The 17,544-nt window shown below is 46.2% G+C and overlaps 1 long non-coding RNA gene across 1 annotated transcript in view; it reads left to right on the top strand.

Moving 5' to 3' along the window:
• The window catches only part of LOC112424273 (uncharacterized), a 71,261-nt gene that overhangs the window by 36,387 nt on the left and 17,330 nt on the right, over nucleotides 1–17,544 (top strand). The window lies entirely within an intron of this gene.

Here is a 17,544-nt window from a genome sequence, read left to right as displayed (position 1 = left end):
TCCTAGAGATCAACTGGCTCATGTTCCACATGGCATATACACAAAATTTTTATTACAGGATACCTAGACTGGCCAAAGATTAGAAACCACCTAAATGGTCATTAATGGGGCACTAGTTGAATACATCAGTGCAATGGACTACTATGCAACTGAGAAAAAGAATGACATGCTCTCTGCACTGCAGGGAAGAAATGTCCAAGCAAAGTGAAGGACAGTCCATAGAGGGGGATAAATTAGAATTTACATTTGTATTTGCACACTGTATTTACATAAGTATAATCTGGAAGGATACAAGAAACTTTAACGTGATTGGTTACCTGTGGGCAAAAGAAAGGTAAGATTCTGGGCGGATGAGAGACAGAGGTAGGGTGAGAATTTTCCCTATGTACTTTTTTATACTTCTAAAATTTGAAACTATGTGAATAATTTCTGTACAAAAGATTAAATTAAAAAATAATGTAGCAAACCGCACTGGAGATGTGGTGTTCAACGACCTACAGATTTGCAGGCAGGGGCCTCATCTTCTGACAGTTGATAAGATCTCTCTTATCCTTTGATTGCTGAGCAGTAGAAACTGATTGCTATTGATCAATTTCCTCCACTTTCTCCTGTGTCAAGGTTCTGCAGACTTCTCAGCAGACCTCTGATTCTCCCTGGTCCAGATAGTAACTCAAACCCCAGATCATCTCTACCTTGAGTTCCAGAGAATCATTCTAGACAAGGAATCAGGAAGCCTGATTCTCTTACTGGGCTGCTATGTAATCCTGGGCTAGTCACTTTTCTGCTCTGAGCTTCAGTTTCTCCATTAGTATGTGAAAAGACCTCACTTTGAGATCCTGCTCTCTGGACTACAGGTCTCCCGGAAAAGAGATGGGGAAATGGAAATGACCAGACACTGCCTGTGCTCACTTGTCCTGAGCGTGGGGTGGGGGTTGATGAAGTCAAACGTAATTTTAATTAAATATTTCCATGTGCCTGGTGGCTACGGACTTCATAAGTCTCTGTTCTGAATGGCAGCTGAGAATCCTTCAATGGAAAGGGAGGGACGGGAGGAGCCTGAGTTGGAAAAACCTGCTCTGGGGAACACCTGTCTCCCGGCACCCCAGCGAGGGTGTTCTGCATCTCTGTTTGAGTTGGGCAAGAGGGAGCAGATTCTGGGGTTCTGGGGGGAGGATGGAAGCGTCAGATTAGGCCCCTGTGAGTCCTAGGTAGCCCCACTAGCAAGAGCCTGAATCATGCCAGGGAGAACTAGAATCCTCACCAGGCATGACTGAGAAACCACGCCCTCTTTGCAGGAGCCAGACCACCGCCCTGCTTGCTGGTTTTCCTGACTCTGACAGGCTTTCTCGCAGGGCAACGGCAGGTGGTGACGAGCTCTTCCCTTGCAATTTCACATGCCTGGGCCTGACAGGAGGGTTTGGAAGATCGTTCGTTCATCCCTCATGTTCCACAAGCTGAAGTTGAGGACATTTACCTCTCTGCCAACACTGTCAGCCTCCCAGGGGACTGGCACCAGAAGGGTGGGTACAACTGATGCTGGAGCCCTGGATCTCCATTTGGAAGCTTTAGAGACCCCCCCCGCCCAAGTTGCAAGGATGGTACCTGGCACAAAATAGACACTGAAAAAATAATTGTTGCACGAACAACTAACTCAATGACTGTGAGCTCTAGAGTGGGAGCACATGGGTTGGCATCTAAACACATTGCTTGCTGGTTGTGTGACATTGGACCAGGGCCTAACCTTGCTGAGCCTCACAGAGCCACTGGGAGGGTGAAATGAGATCATGCCTGCAAAGAGAGAGCTTCAGATCACGCTCAAGAGAGGGTGGCTGCTGTCATGAGGATGAGGAGGAGGATTCCACTTGACTCGGGAAGACTGGTTCCCACCTGACTGCTTTGGCATTGGTCTGCCTTCATTCTGTGTACTAGGTCAGTGGTGTGTCTCTGGAGAGACCTCAGAGCAGCTGGTGGTGTGGGCTACCCACAGCTCCTCCAACAGAGTGTGTATCAAACTTTGTTTTTTCCCAATCATATAGGTGAACTATAGTATCTTGGGATGGTTAATTTGCATTTCTCTAATATTGATGGAGGCTGAGCACCCTTTGACCATTTTAGGAGACATTATGTTCACTGCATTTGTCCTGCCTTCTGCCTGATAATGGATCAAAGCTCTTTTTCTTCTAATGTGGAAAAACTTAATACAGAAAAGTAGAGAGAATCATTGGATCAAGGCTCTAGAGCTGTACTGTCTAATAGAAATTGATGTGGAAATGGGAATGTTCTAGAGCTGTACTGTCCAGTATGGTAGCCACTGACCACACACGGCTATTATTTTGAAATGCGGTTAATGCAACTGAGGAACTGAATTTTAAATTTTATTTAATTTTCTTGAATCTGTCAACAGCTACATGTGGCTACTGTATTTTGATAGCACAGCTCTAGAGGCAATAAAGCTGGCCAGGCGCAGTGGCTCATACCTGTAATCCCAGCACCCGCCAAGGCGGGTGGATCACGAGGTCAGGAGTTCGAGACCAGCCTGGCCAACATAACGAAACCTCATCTCTACTAAAAATAAAAAAAGTAGCCGAGTGTGGTGGCGGACACCTGTAATCCTAGCTACTCGGGAGGCTGAAGCAGGAGAATTGCTTGAACCTGGGAGGTGAAGGTTGCAGTGAGCCAAGATTGTGCCATTGCACTCCAGCCTGGGTGACAAAAGCAAGACTCCATCTCAAAAAAATAGGCTGGGCATGGTGGCTCATACCTGTAATCCTAGCATGTTGGGAGGCCGAGGCGGGCAGATCATAAGGTCAGGAGTTCGAGACCAGCCTGAACAACATGGTTGATGCCCCATCTCTACTAAATATACAAAAATTTGCCAGGCATGGTGGTGGGTGCCTGTAGTCCCAGCTACTCAGGAGGCTGAGGAAAGAGAATCACTTGAACCCCGGAGGCGGAGGTTGCAGTGAGCTGAGATTGCACCACTGCACTCCAGCCTGGGCAGCAGAGCGAGACTCCATCTCAAAAAAATAAGTAAAAATAAAAATAAAGCTGACATCTGGAGTGTCCTACACTCCAGGAGACTCTGAACCATTTGTCAAAGGTAGATGACAATAAGAGACAGTCTGTCAAGCCCAACAGCATTCCTGCCCAGGAGTACGCTGTGTAGAGGGTAGCACGTGGGGTACTCACCCAGAAAGGTCCCGAGCCCCGCCCAAAGACTCCTGACTTCCAGCCAGGGCCCTCGTCCACACCAGGCCCTCAAACCACCTGAGCAGGACACTTCTGGGCAGTGGTCTGCGGGCAATCCTCATATTGTCCTCACATGACTGAGAGTCACTGCTTCTGGCATTCAAGTCCCCTGGTGATGAGCCCTGCCCTCCTGTTCAGCCCACTGCCCTGGAACTTAGGGGCCTGCGTTGCCCACTCATAGCCTAAGTATCTACCCCAGATCTACCTTACTTCTGCTTAGGGCCTAGCCTCTCATACAAGGGGCCAGTGGAGCCTGTAAGTGACACTCCTCCTCATGCCACACCCTGTTCTCACAGATTGTAAAATATCCAGGCAAGACCCTGATCCCACCAAACTGAATCTTCCTCCCTTGACGATGAATGGGACCAGGACTGTTTACCAGAGGAGCCATTCACAATCCACTTATTTGAGGAAATCAGTGATCTTGTTTATGTCCATTAATCTGAGACCTTGATTGCAGAGGGCTCTAGGGGCTCCATTCCAAAGCCCCCAACACATGGCCAGCTAGCTAGGTAATCTCTCCACCCTGACTGGGCCAGCGGACGGCAGGTTTCCCAGGACTAATCAGCCGCTGAGATGTGACGTCCCTGTCTGAGCTGCGGCCAGAGAGGAGGGTGCCCTGGACAGGATCCATCCGGGAGGCTGAGAGCACTCATGGGGAAAGGCAGCGTGAATTCCAGAAAAGACCAGTGTCCCGGACCTCTGGACCTACATCAAGGGCTCCATCCCTCCCAGCTGCCACCAAGTACTCTATTACGTGAACCTCCAGGAGGACAAGGACCACTGAATGTGTGTCGCAGCAGCTCCCACTCCAGGTCCCGTGCCATCACAGAAGCTCAGAGAGTAGCAGCAGAATTAAATACAAGGCCCCACTAAATTGGAATTTTAATTTTAGCCCTAAGATGAGACAAGTTGAAAGATGACTTTAGAATTATCCCCAATTAGACAACTGTCAACCTAAATAAAAAAGAGAGCCTCTCCAAAAGAAAATGGTTATTTGGACCGGGTGCGGTGGCTCACGCCTGTAATCTCAGCACTTTGGGAGGCTGAGGCGGGCAGATCACCTGAGGTCAGGAGTTCAAGACCAGCCTGACCAACATGGATAAACCCTGTCTCTACTAAAAATACAAAATTAGATGGCGTAGTGGTGCATGCCTGTAATCCCAGCTACTCGGGAGGCTGAGGCAGAAGATTCGCTTGAACCCACGAGGCGGAGGTTGTGGTGACCCGAGATTGTGCCATTGTAGCTGGGACTACAGGCATCCACCACCACGCCCGACTAATTTTTTATATTTTTAGTAGAAACGGGATTTCACCGTGTTAGCCAAGATGGTCTCGATCTCCTGACCTCGTGACCCACCCACCTCAGCCTCCCAAAGTGCTAGGATTACAGGTGTGAGCCACCGCATCCGGCCGGAAGACAAAGGTTTTTAAAGGTAAAATGAGAAGGATTATATAATTGTTTTGAAATAATTATCCTTGGCTACTAAGATCAGTAACAGGGGTGACGCCAGTCCAAGGTTTCTGGGCAGAAGTATTTGTTGTGTAAGGTTGCAATGGCCTTTGTGCAAGGTTAAGGGTTTGCAGGCTTTTCTGATACTTTTTGTATCCAAGGTATCCAAGTGTGAGAACCCTTTCTTCATGAACTTCCCTGGCTCTCGTGTTTTTAACACAAGAGATTCCATTTTGATTGACAACTTTCATACAATATAGGAATTAGGACCTAAGACCTAATCTAGCCAACAGGTCCCCACGTTTGGTGGACCCACCATGCACAGCCAAGTCCCCTGGAGCATGAGGCTGAAATGCAGGTTTCTGGGCCCTGCTCCAGACCTGCAGACTCAGAATCTCAGGGAGGTAGGGAGGGATGGGGAGGGTAAAAGCTGCATTACTAACTAGCTCCCTTAGTGACAATTCAGCACGCTGATGTTCAGGGATGCCCTCTTCTTGCCAATGAGAAAACAGAAGGGCAGTCTGTTGGCCAAGGGCCCCCAGCCAGGGAACATCAGGACCTGGGGCACAGCTCTAGGAAACGCTGCTGTTGCTGAGAGTTGCTGCTGTTGCAGGGTGAGGGGCACTGGCCAGACCTGGATTTGTGGGAGGCGGCTTACATGAGACTCTAGACTTCTGCAGCAAGATGGAGATCAGCTACCCATCAGGGAACCTGGACTTCCAGCAGGCAGCCCTTTTAGCCAGCACAGTAGAGGCACACCAGGTGGTGGGGTCTCAGTCCAGTGGGGTCTTCAGGAGGAAGCAAGGCTCCTGGGCTGGAGTCTAGTTTCAGGTGGGGCTGTGATTGGGGTCTGGCCATCTTGGTTCTGCCACCTACTGGCTGTGTAACCCTGGGTACCTCTCTGAACCTCAACTCCTCGTCTGAAAACAGAATAATCAGGGTACCTACTTTTTGGGGTAGCTGTGGGGTGGGGCATGAGATGGCACAAGCTGTTCAGTGTTTGCCTCTCAGGTCCTTCTTGACTCCTTGGGGCTGAATTTATGTTCTCATTACTCCGTTTCTGAGCAGATGAGGAAGAGAAGGGTAGAACTCTAGCTCCAACTCTGCTCCCTGACCTAAGCATCCCAACCCCTCCCAGGTTGGGGACAGAGCAGTTCCATCACGTAGCTCCCAGTCCCTACAAGACTCTGATTAGGAAGAGGCTGCCTGCCCCTATCGTGGTGAGGTGCTAACTCATTCTCTGCTTTATCTGTCACATCTTTAACTGCCCATCAGAGCCCATTAGACCAGAATGAGACTCCCAGGGTGGCTGCAGAGCAACAGCATTTCAGCTCATCAGAGGAAGCTGCCAAATGAGCCAGTCTGAGCAGCATTTTGGGAGTAAATATTCACTTCCCCTTAACGGGCTAAAATGCAGAGGTGGCTCAGAGTTTCATTCCCACTGTGCCACTCCCTGGGGTCTGCAGTGTGGCCCGGGAGAAAAAGGCCTCGGGGTCTGACCCGAGGTGGACCCAGCTCTGTCCCCTGGTACCTGAGGGACTCTGGATAAATTACTGGATTTCTCTGAACTCCACTTATCCCATTTGTAAAACAGGATTGCAAATGTTAGCAGCCCCGCCACGGGACTGTTTTGGTCATTAAATGCCAATTTGTATATAAAGCGCTTAAGCAAGCCTGACGACAGCAACACTTGGTAATTGAAAGCTACTGTTTTTCCACAAGGACTTCCTTTCAGGGATCGCAGCCTTGGACGGAGGCCTGGGTACAGATTTAATCAGATGCAGGCGCTCCGGATTACCATGGAGATCGTCTAATCTAATACGTGGAGGCTGCTCAGTGACTGTTTATTGAGTTAAAAGAAAACACAAATCTAATTTTGGCCCAAAGAAGAGAAAGTTAAAAGGGAACTTGAACAGGCTTTGGCTAGACAGTATGATAATAATTACTGCCGTTTTTTTCAATACTTACTAAGTGGTAACTGTTTTCCTTTAAAGAGAAAAGTCATCTAAATAATCGTAGCTACTATCATTCTCTGTAATGTTAGTGCTAACCCATTTCTAGTAGAGGGCATCCCCAGGTTATGGGTTGGGGGATGGAGACTTCTGTAGGCAGAGGCAGAGTTTTAGAGGCCTGTGCTCCTAACCAGCACCCACGCTAAACCCCGGGAAGATGACGTGACAACATTCAGCTCTTACCCATCTCACTCAGAGGAAGGGGACAGAGAGGCGGCAGCCCTCCAAGAAGGCAGATGCCATGGTGCTGCTCCAACAGCTGCTGGCTGGGCCCAGGCTGGCAGAGCAACAATGTCAGAGGGGATGGTCCTGAGGACAATAGGGAGACTGGCCTAGCAGTACCACCAGTGTACCCGATGTCCCCCTGGAGTCAGACAGCCCTGGTACGACACAGCAACAAACCTGGCAGCAGCACTGCCCCCTGGGCCATGAGAAATAAGATGCCAGGCACAAAGCAAGGACCCGCTCAGTGGGGACCTCATTTAGAAAACAAAACCTTAGGCCTGAGATTCGGTGTCCTGCTCAAGACCCAGTGAGGCAGGGTAGGAGTGGAGGGTTCCTTCCAGCAGATCCTGTGACCAGTGATCAGAGGACCACCCTCGCCCCTGCCCATTCCAGCCATTAGAACCTGTGGTGCGTGGGCAAGGGTCCCCGAACAGGGCCCGTCACCTGCCCACCCCCTCCTAGAATGACACCAGTCCTCTCTCACAGGCTGGCCAGGCTGGCCAGGCTGGCCCTGTGAGCTCCTGCTGTGGTGGTGGCAGAAATCCACCTGCTGCAGCCTGGATATGGGAAATGCATTTTTCACCCCATCAGGCATCAGGGCGAAAGCAATTTACAAATGGTCAGCTGGGGGAGAGACGCAGCCAGCAGTGTTTTGCAGTCCATTAAAAGGTTTGGACCAGGGCTTTGAGAGATGTGCCAGCAACCGTGCAGAGGCATTCATTCACCAGAGCCTGCTCATGCAGCTCACTTTGGAGCTGGGCAAGGACTCCCGGGAGTCCAGTCACTGTAAGAGGACACTTGGGTTTCTCTGCTGGTGGCTCATCAGGGATCAAGGACTCTGTATTAGTTAGGGTTCTCTAGAGAGACAGGACTAAAAGGATAGATGAATATATGAAAGGGAGTTTACTAAGGAGTATTGACTCACACCATCACAAGGTGAAGTCCCACAATAGGCCGTCTGCAAGCTGAGGAGCAAGAAAGCCAGTCCAAGTCCCAAAACCTCACAAGTAGGGAAGCCGACAGTGCAGCCTTCAGTCAGTGGCTGAAGGCCTGAGAGCCCCTGGCAAACCACTGGTGTAAGTTCAAGAGTCTAAAAACTGAAGTACTTGCAGTCTGATGTTCGAGGGAAAGCAGCATCCAGAATGGGAGAAAGATGAAGGCCAGAAGACGCTGCCAGTCTAGTCCTCCAACATTTTCTGCCTGCTTTATTCTAGCCACGCTGTCAGCTGATTAGGTGGTGCCCACCCCGACTGAGGGTGGGTCTGCCTCTCCCAGTCCACTGACTCAAATGTTAATCTCTTTTGACAACTCCCCCACAGACACCCCCAGGAACAATACTTTCAATCTTCACTCCAATCAAGTTGACAATATTAACCATCACAGGCTCTTGGGGACTGTCCCTCAGCACTCCACCCCAGGAACTCTAGATTGGGGATCAGCCTAGATAGTCTCCCCCGTTTTTTCCAAAGAGAAAATGCAGAGGGAAGAAACCGGCAAGCCACCATCTCATAAATGTATTTGTTTACCACTTTGTTTTAGAAATGCTCAAAGCAGCTAACAAAGACTTCACTTACGAGGAAGCGACTACACGGAAAGCAAGAACGCACACGGATCCCCTGGGGGTCTTAGGGCATGTGGGCTGCGAGCGGCAAACACTGACCCTCACCCCTTACAGTGAAAAGGAAAGGCCATTGAGGCACTGCAGCCTTTGGGAGGGCAAGGATCAGAGAGCCCCAGCACCGGCTGCAGGTGTCTCTCCTCTTGGGAAGGGCCGGCCCCTGCCTTTTGCATTTCAAATTGCCCCATACATAATTCCAGCTCCAGGAGAGGGGCCCGATTGGCTCAGGTACATTCCCATCTGCTGGCTGAGGAAGGCAGGACGCCTTTACCGGATGTCCCCCCACCCACCCCCGCCCAGGACTATGTTGAACAGAGAGAAGCAGTTCACCCAAGAAAATTATATAAAGAAGTGCAAATGGCAGCTGAGCAGGCCGAAAAAAGAGTGTTCACTACCATGGGCCAGTTTGTTTTATAGATGAGACTGGAGGTCAGAGTGGCTCAGTGACTTAATAATGGTGGAGTCAAAATTCTGTCTGATCCAGATTCCAGGATGAGCTCTCCCTGCAATAGCATTCAGCCTCCTCTAGTATATTTGACCTTGGCCTGAGTCTCCTTCTCTCTGAACAGCATATGATGATTAGCCACTTGATATGGTCTGGCTGTGTCCCCACCCAAATCTAATCTTGAATTTCCCCATGTTGTGGGAGGGACCCAGTGGAAGGTGAATTAGGGAAGCGGGTCTTTCCTGTGCTGTTCTTCTGATAGTGAATGTGTCTCCCGAGATCTGATGGTTTTAAAAATGGGAATTTCCCTGCACAAACTCTTTGCCTGCTGCTATCCGTGTAAGATGTTGATGTGCTCCTCCTTGCCTTTTACCATGATAGTGAGACTTCCCCATCCATGTGAACTTTAAGACCAATTAAGCTTCTTTTGTAAATTGCCCAGTCTCGGGCGGCAGTGAAAACAGACTAATACACCACTCAACTGTGTTTTCTGGAGTCAATGGTCCTGCTGAGAGATCATGCTCTTAACAGCCCTGTTGGGTCCCTCTCCCCACAATGTGTCCCAAAAATCTGACCTTGCACTTTCCAAATGCTGGGGCACTAGACTGGGCTGTCCGCAGGCCCAGAGGCTACCCAGAGTGTAGGGAGCACTGCCCAACAGAGAATGCTGCTAACAGCCCACAGACACCCTCAGCAGAGATCCTCAGACAGTCCACAGGCTGTGCTGAGGATGACACTGTTTGGGCATAAGGAGGCCGAGTTATTACAGCCCTTGGACTCTTCTGCCATCCAGACAGCTGAGCCACATTGCAGCACACTGTGATCTGCCATAGGGAGGAATTGGGCACTCACTGGGCACATGCTCCGTGCCAGGCCGTGTGCTATGGTTACGTCCTGAAGCCTTTACATCGACCACTGACAGTGAGCAATTGTCCAGGACCAGCGATTGTTGATGTCTGTTGAGTTCCAGCTTTCTCAGTGGAAAATGAGGCTGTTGTGAGTTGAGACGACAGAGGCATCGAGTGCTCTGTACGGTGCCAGGCGCACAGTAAGCCCCTGGGAACTACTCAGTGGGAGTAGTTACAGTAGTGGTAGCTGCTGTTATTCTGAGATCTGAAGGCTGCGAAACATCTAGCCAGGGAAAAACTGAAAGCGCCAGTGAAAGTGTGAGTACTATGGTTTCACAGGGGAGTAAACTGAAGCTCAGAGAGCTGAGTGACCTGCCCAGGGAGACACAACTCACCAGGGCCTGGAACCAGCTGGCCCCAGAGGTATCAGGTCTGAAGCATCTGGTCTTTCAATTGCACTGTGCTGCCTCTCCGAAGTCCTGATCAATATCCCAGCTCTGCCATTTGCTTGTTCCCTTCACCTCTGAGTCTTCAGGTACCTTCATGTCTCCTACCCACGAGGGCTCTCCTGGGCCCTGGCCTGACGTGGCCTGCCCAGTTAAATAGCCCTGGTGCCCTAAGGCATCCATTATATGTAATTTCACTCCTGTGCATCTAGAAGCTGTTTACTATCCTTGGGAAAAGTGACAAAAATTATTCAAACACCCTTTTCTGCAAAGCTTTATTCATGGAGCCCTGGCTGAAAAGGCTGTCTCCTCTGAGGTTATTATGATCACGGATGGCTTCACCACCATTGCCAGGGAAGGTATGATTAGTAGGGTCTTAAGAACAGCCCTGCTAGGTCTAACGGAGGCCCACAGCCCAGTGTTGACCTGTACTGGAGGATGCCAGGAGGGAGGACTGAGCAGTAAAACAAATCACCTTGTAGATGGGGGTTCAAATCTTCCATTGTGTGATTTGGGGCAGGTTAAATTTAAGTCTGACATCTGGGCTGTCTCACCTTGTAATAATTGTATTGCTGTGTTAACAAATTACCCCCAAAATTTAGTAGCTTAAAACACCACACAATTATTTCTGAGTTTCCCTGGGTCAGGAATCTGGGCACAGCTTAGCTAAATTCTGTTTCAGGGTTTGTTGCAAGGCTGTGATCAAGGTGTCAGCCAGGGTCACAATCATCTCAAGCTTCAACCAGACCCAACATCTATTCCAAGTTCACTCAGGCTGTCAGCAGGATTTAGATCCTCTCAGGCTGTTAGACTGAAGGCCTCAGTTCCTTGGTAGCTGTTGGCTGGATGACACCCTCAGTTCCTTGCCCAGTGGCCCTGTCAAGTGAAGGCTGAGGAGAGAACATCGGCAAAATGACGAGTCTTCTGTAACCTAATCACAGAAGTGACAGTCCATCACTTGGGCCACATTCTTTTTATTAGAAGCAAGTTGCTGGGTCCAGCCCACACTCAAGGTGAGGGGACTACATAAGGGTGTGAATGTGGGAGTGGCAGTCACTGGGGTCGTGTCAGAACTGCTAACCATACATCCGTAGAGTGGTGCTGGTCACTGCCTCACTGGATTGTTCCTAAGACGTAAGTGAAGCACCTCCCATGCAGACAGGTATCCAGTGAAGAGCAGCTGTCACTGTGTCACATGTGCTCAGATGACATCTATTCCCTTTCCCCAATGCTGTCTGAGCTGTCTTAGGGACAAGATTGTTCACCAAACACTATCTCAACAGGCAAGGCCCTATTTTTGGTTCCCAACACGTTACAGACCACCATCCTGCTTAGCTTTGTTACGGGTGAATCTGGACATACCCAAGAAAAAATTATCCTTTTCAGACAGGGACTTTTTCTTTCGCCTATGCTAGCATAAGCTCTTTGTCTTCTTTAATCATAGCTCCCTGGCTATTCTAGTCAGGAGGGTGATTGGATTCTGTGTTTATAGATTCTAGGAGAAATGATCTACCATGACTGTCAAACCAAAGCACACTGGTTCATCCTGAAGAGCAGACAGAAAGACTGGTGTTGTGTAAAAACAAAGTTGATGTGGAGTCAGAGTTTGGTTTTCCTATCTCCCAAAGGCTCCCAATGGGCAGCTGTCATAGACCCATGGAGTGGACTCATGCAGCCAAGAGTCACTAGCAGCCATCCTTCCCCTTCACCGTCCTGAGACCCGGCTTTATCCAGACAGCCCCACCTCCTTAACCCAATGTGAGCTAGAGCCAGGTCCCAAGCCCCAGCCCCAGGAGGGTAGATCTGTTTAGTCTAAGTCTACCACGGTGGTCCCATTCTCCTGAGTTATCCCAATTCCCCTCAATGAAAACTGAAGGGAACTGGGCTGCTGTGCTTCAGGGAAGTTTCACTGCTCTTAAAAGAGCCACGCTGGGGAACAGAGGCTCTCTGCTTCAACTGTTTGTTGTCATTCTGACAACTGCAGCAGTCAAGTAAAGATCTTGAAGGAAGCAACACTGAAGACAAAGTGAACATAATGAGGCTGGCAGAGCAGAAAGTGGGAAGAAATCCAAGTCCTGGATATCAATTAATTGTATTTATCAGCCCTGGAACTGCCCAACCTTGGGACTTCTGTGAGGTGATATAAGTCTCTCCCATTGTTTAAGTCCGTGATCTCCAAAGTGAACAAGGTGATCCACTGAGGTACAGGAAGAAAACGTAAGTTTTTAAGAGTAAAGAAACCTTACCAATACATAGCAGACACACAGGCTGCATGGTAGTGGCCAGGCAGCACATGCCAGTCAGTGAGGAATCCTCAAAGAAGTGCTGAGAGCTCCTTATCGCAGAGGGAGCAACAGGGACACCACTCTCTTCCAGAATATTGTTGTCTGTGTGCACCATCAGTCAACTGGACGTAGATTTTTATTATCTTACACAAGAGCATCTTGACAACAGTTTATAATGAGATGAGGAAATTAAACCCCTAAATTTGCTGGTTATCTCATAGCAAAATTCTTAAATATGGTATATATTTTTTAATTGATAAAAAGGCTTGAATGTGCCAATCTTTCCTGTGGTGACAAGTGTCTGTAAGCAATATGCAATCTAGAAGGTATTTTTTTAAATGGACAGATTTAACCTGACCCTTCTAGGTAAAGATAACATAATACTAATGATGACCAAGCAAGAATTCATGAAAATGTGTTGCCAAAAATTGTCACCTATAAAAACTCTTCAAAGTGTGCACTTAAACTTGGGAAATGAAATTCAAAAATAAGTTGCAGCGGGTTTTGAACCCATTTTTAGCAAAAATAAAAATGCAGCGCACCTAATTATTCAGCATAAACAAGTTACATTGGAAAAGATGAAAATTTATTATAAAAACTTCAACAAACACTTTTGCAAAATTGGTGGATGGAACTCAAAAATATTTTCAGTAAGCACAGCCATATTTGGATCCACAGATCTAAATTAATGAAGTGACTTATTCAGCTACAATAGTCATTAAAACCAAGCATCAAAATAAACTTAAGAACATTAAGTCGTTTTTATGAAGTGTTAAAACTAGGAGTTTTGAAAATGACAAGCATTTTTAATCATGACTCTCTCTAAAAGAAAATTTTTTTTTTTTTTAGAAAGAGTCAAGGTTTATTAACCACAAATACCACAAACAATATTTCAAAACATTTTTACCTCATCTTTTTGATTTTCTACTTTTGTTTTATATGTATTAGTAACATGTTCAAATTTAAACATTTTAAAATATGTATGTCTATGTATACACATAAACACACACGCTGGGGTGTGCACACTATGGCATTAAAGGCAGGTGAGTGAGTTTACATAGTGTTTTCTGTTTCATTGCTTGTATCCTTAGAAAAAACTTCTCCAATCCCAAGAAAAAAAAGTTTCTAGTTTTTACAACAATTTTTTTTTTTTTTTTTTTTGAGACAGAGTCTCGCTCTGTCGCCCAGGCTGGAATGCAGTGGTGCGATCTCTACTCACTGCAAGCTCCGCCTCCCGGGTTCACGCCATTCTCCTGCCTCAGCCTCCTGAGTAGCCGGGACTACAGGCGCCTGCCACCGCGCCCGGCTAATTTTTGTATTTTCAGTAGATCGGGGTTTCAACGTGTTAGCCAGGGTGGTCTCGATCTCCCAACCTCGTGATCCGCCCGTCTCGGCCTCCCAAAGTGCTGGGATTACAGGCGTGAGCCACCGCACCCGGCCTACAACATTTTTTTTTTAGTTCACAATCTGGAATTTCTCTTGGTGAATGGTATGACAGGAATCAGTTTAATGTTCTCTAATTATACCAGCACCTTTCATTAAATAATTGACCACAGCATGATTTCAAAAAGCCGCCTTTAGTGTACTCTAAATTCTAAATTTGAGTTATTTTCTGTTTTCTAAACTATTTCCATTGACTTGTTTGTTTACACTGGCATAACTGTTTTAACTTAATTGCACTTAGAACGGGATGTATTTTTTGGTACAGCAAGTTCCTTCCATTTTTTTCACATTCAGTGGGGATTTTCCTATTTTCATCTGTTTATACTTCCATGAGTTTTTTAGATTATATAAATAAATACCGTTGGTTATCTGAATTGGCTTTGCACTGAATATACATTAACTCAGAGAACTGGCATGTTTGGAATGGTCCAAACGTTCGTATTAAGCGCTTACAAGCCCCCGTTCTCCCCTCCGTTCTCATTCCCCTCCACCACCCTCCCGAGGAAACTACGTTCCTGAATGTTCATAACTGTCTTTCCTTTATAGCTTTGCTACTTGTGTATGACTCCCTAAACAACACAGTTTTTCCTGATTCTGAAGGTACCCATGCTGGCTCTATTCTGACTTCACTCGATATGATTTCTGAGATGCATCCATGTTGAAGCCCACAGTGGTATGATGCCTTGACTACTCTAGAGAATTCCACTATCTAGCATACACTTGTATCTAGCATACACTTCATTTATTCACTGTATGCTAGATGGGCATTTGGCTCCCTCCTTCATTCCCTGTAATTATTACACATAATGCTGTTATAAACATTCCTGCATATGTTTCCTGGTACACATGCACATGAGTTTTTCTAAGTATAAATAGTGGGCTATAAGAGATGCCTATGTTCAATTTCATTAGACAATACTGTTCTCCAAAGTATAGATTTACACGCCAACAACAGATGGTTTGTTGTCATAATCTCTCAGACTGTTATTTTCAGACTTCTCATAATTTCTGCCAAGTTGTCAGCAAGGAAACGGTATCTGTGGTTTGAATGTGCATTTTCTGATGTCTAATGAGGCTGAACATCTTTTTACATTTATGGGCCATTTCTGTTTCTTCTGTGAAATGCCTGCTAGTGTTTGGGGTCTGTCTCTCCTGAGTTGTTTTCATTGCTGATTTGCATTCAGGTGCTCTTTAGCAGTTATGTATATATTATCAATATTTATATCTTATTCCAGATTTGGCTTCTCTTTTCACTCTACAGTATGTTTGGTATTAAGTACGTATGATCAATGTAGCCAAAGTACTTATCTTTTAATTGATAGTTTGCATTTTCTATCTTGATGAAATTCTCCCCTACTCCAAAGTCATTGTTTTAATCACCATCTTTGGCAGTAAGTGTTAGAATCTTGTAGTGCTCGTTCCCCTCACAATCCATTCAGAAAGGTCTTGGGATATCCTTGGCCCTTTGCTCTTCCATTTATATCGAAGAATCAACTTGTCAGGTTCCACAGTGAAAATCACTGGGAACTTTTTTGGAATTGCAATTTGGAGAAAAAGTTGAGATTTAGATAATATTGAGTGTTACCCCTTATATTCTCTACATTTATTTAGGTCCATTAAGTTTTTTTCATCATTTTCTCATTTTAAAATTTCTTAGGTACTTTTTATAAACAGCATTTCTTAATTACATTAAAAAACCAACCTTGTATTCCTGAGACCAATCCATTTCAGTCATCATTTGTTACATTTTGAATACAGTTAGATTTGGTTTGCAAAAAATGTTTATTTTCCTACTGAAAGGTACAACATGTTTTACACATGTGTGTGTATTTATCTGTCAGATCAAACTGATTAGCTGTACTATTTAAATCTTGTACGTCCTTAATAGTCTTCCTGATTTGGTCTTTGCAAGATCTATTAATTACTGAGAGGGGTCTGTTGAAAATGCCCCTTATGCTGGTAGATTGATCTATTTCTCCTTGTAGTTGTGTTCATTTTTCCTTTTTGTAGTCTTTTTTTCTTTTAACTTTTTATATTTTTTTATAGACAGGGTCTCACTCTGTTATCCTAGCTGAAATGCAGTGGTATCATCATAGCTCAATGCAGCCTCAAACTCCTGGGTTCAAGCAATCCTCCTGCCTCACACCTTAGCCTTCCAAGTAGCTAGGACTAAAAACAGGTACCACCATGCCCAACTTTTTTTTTTTTTTTTTTTGACAGTCTCACTCTGTTGCCCAGGCTGGAGTCCAGTGGTGCAATCTTAGCCCACTGCAACCTTCACCTCCTGGGTTCAAGTGATTCTCGTGCCTCAGTCATCCGAGCAGCTGGGACTACCGGTGTGTGCCACCATGCCCAGCTAGTTTTTTTTTATTTTTTATTTTTAGTAGAGACAGAGTTTCTCCATGTTAGCCAGGCTGGTCTTGAGCTCCTGGCCTCAAGTGATCCACCTGCCTCAGCCTCCCAAAGTACTGAGATTACGGGTGAGGGGCCACTGTGCCAGGCTCAACTTTTTTTTTTTTTTTTTTGCACTTCAGATAATTTTACTCTTGTCGCTCAGGCTGGAGTGCAATGGCGCGAACTCAGCTCACTGAAACCTCTGCCTCCCGGGTTCGGGCGATTTTCCTGCCTCAGCCTCCCAAGTAGCTGCGATTACAGGCATGCACCACCACGCCCCACTGATTTTTGTATTTTCAGTAAAGATGGAGTTTCACCATGTTGACCGGGCTGGTCTTGAACTCCTGACCTCAAATGATATGCCCACCTCAGCCTCCTAAAGTGCTGGAATTACGGGCATGAGCCACCATGTCTGGCCCTAATTTTTAAAATTCTTTTTTAGAGATGGGGTTTTTGTTGCCCAGGCTGGTCTCAAATCCTGGCTTCAAGCAATCTTCCCACCTCAGCCTCTCAAAGTGGTGGGATTACAGGTGTGAGCCACTTTTTCTTTATATATTTCGAGGTACACTATTAGACATGTAGGTACATTACTAGAAAGTTTTGAATTATTATGCTCTTCTGGCTTAACAATTTAGGGAGGGAGAAGGCTTAATAAAGGAAAACAGATTAAAAAAAAAAACCTACTCAAGATTACAACCAGTTAAGCTAGTTGCTCTCAGGCTCTATTATGTGTGATATTCATTCTACTATCATGCTTTTTGATATTCAAAGTATTTTAGAATTTTGGATTATTGAGAAACAGACCAAAAGAAGAAATAAAATTCACACACACACATACACACACACACACGCACAGCTGGTTCTAGTAGAAAAGGTTTGTACTTAGTAAAAAACAAACCTGCTAAAGGGGAGGGAGGTTAAGTGGCACCCTACTTAACTGTGGGGCAGGGGAGTGAAAATGGAAATTGTCAGAGTCGCTGAATTCTGCCATATGTGATAACCAAATGGTAGATAAGGTTACAAATAACCTAGGGAATGACACTAATTTCACAGCAAGAAAACACAAAGGGTTATAAAAAACCATAGTACCAATAAATGCAAACAAAAAAACAACCTAAGTCCAAAA

The sequence above is a fragment of the Macaca nemestrina genome, chromosome 9, assembly GCF_043159975.1.
Source record: "Macaca nemestrina isolate mMacNem1 chromosome 9, mMacNem.hap1, whole genome shotgun sequence".
Taxonomy (NCBI): Eukaryota; Metazoa; Chordata; class Mammalia; order Primates; family Cercopithecidae; genus Macaca; species Macaca nemestrina.
This window is presented reverse-complemented; position numbering and strand designations above follow the sequence as displayed.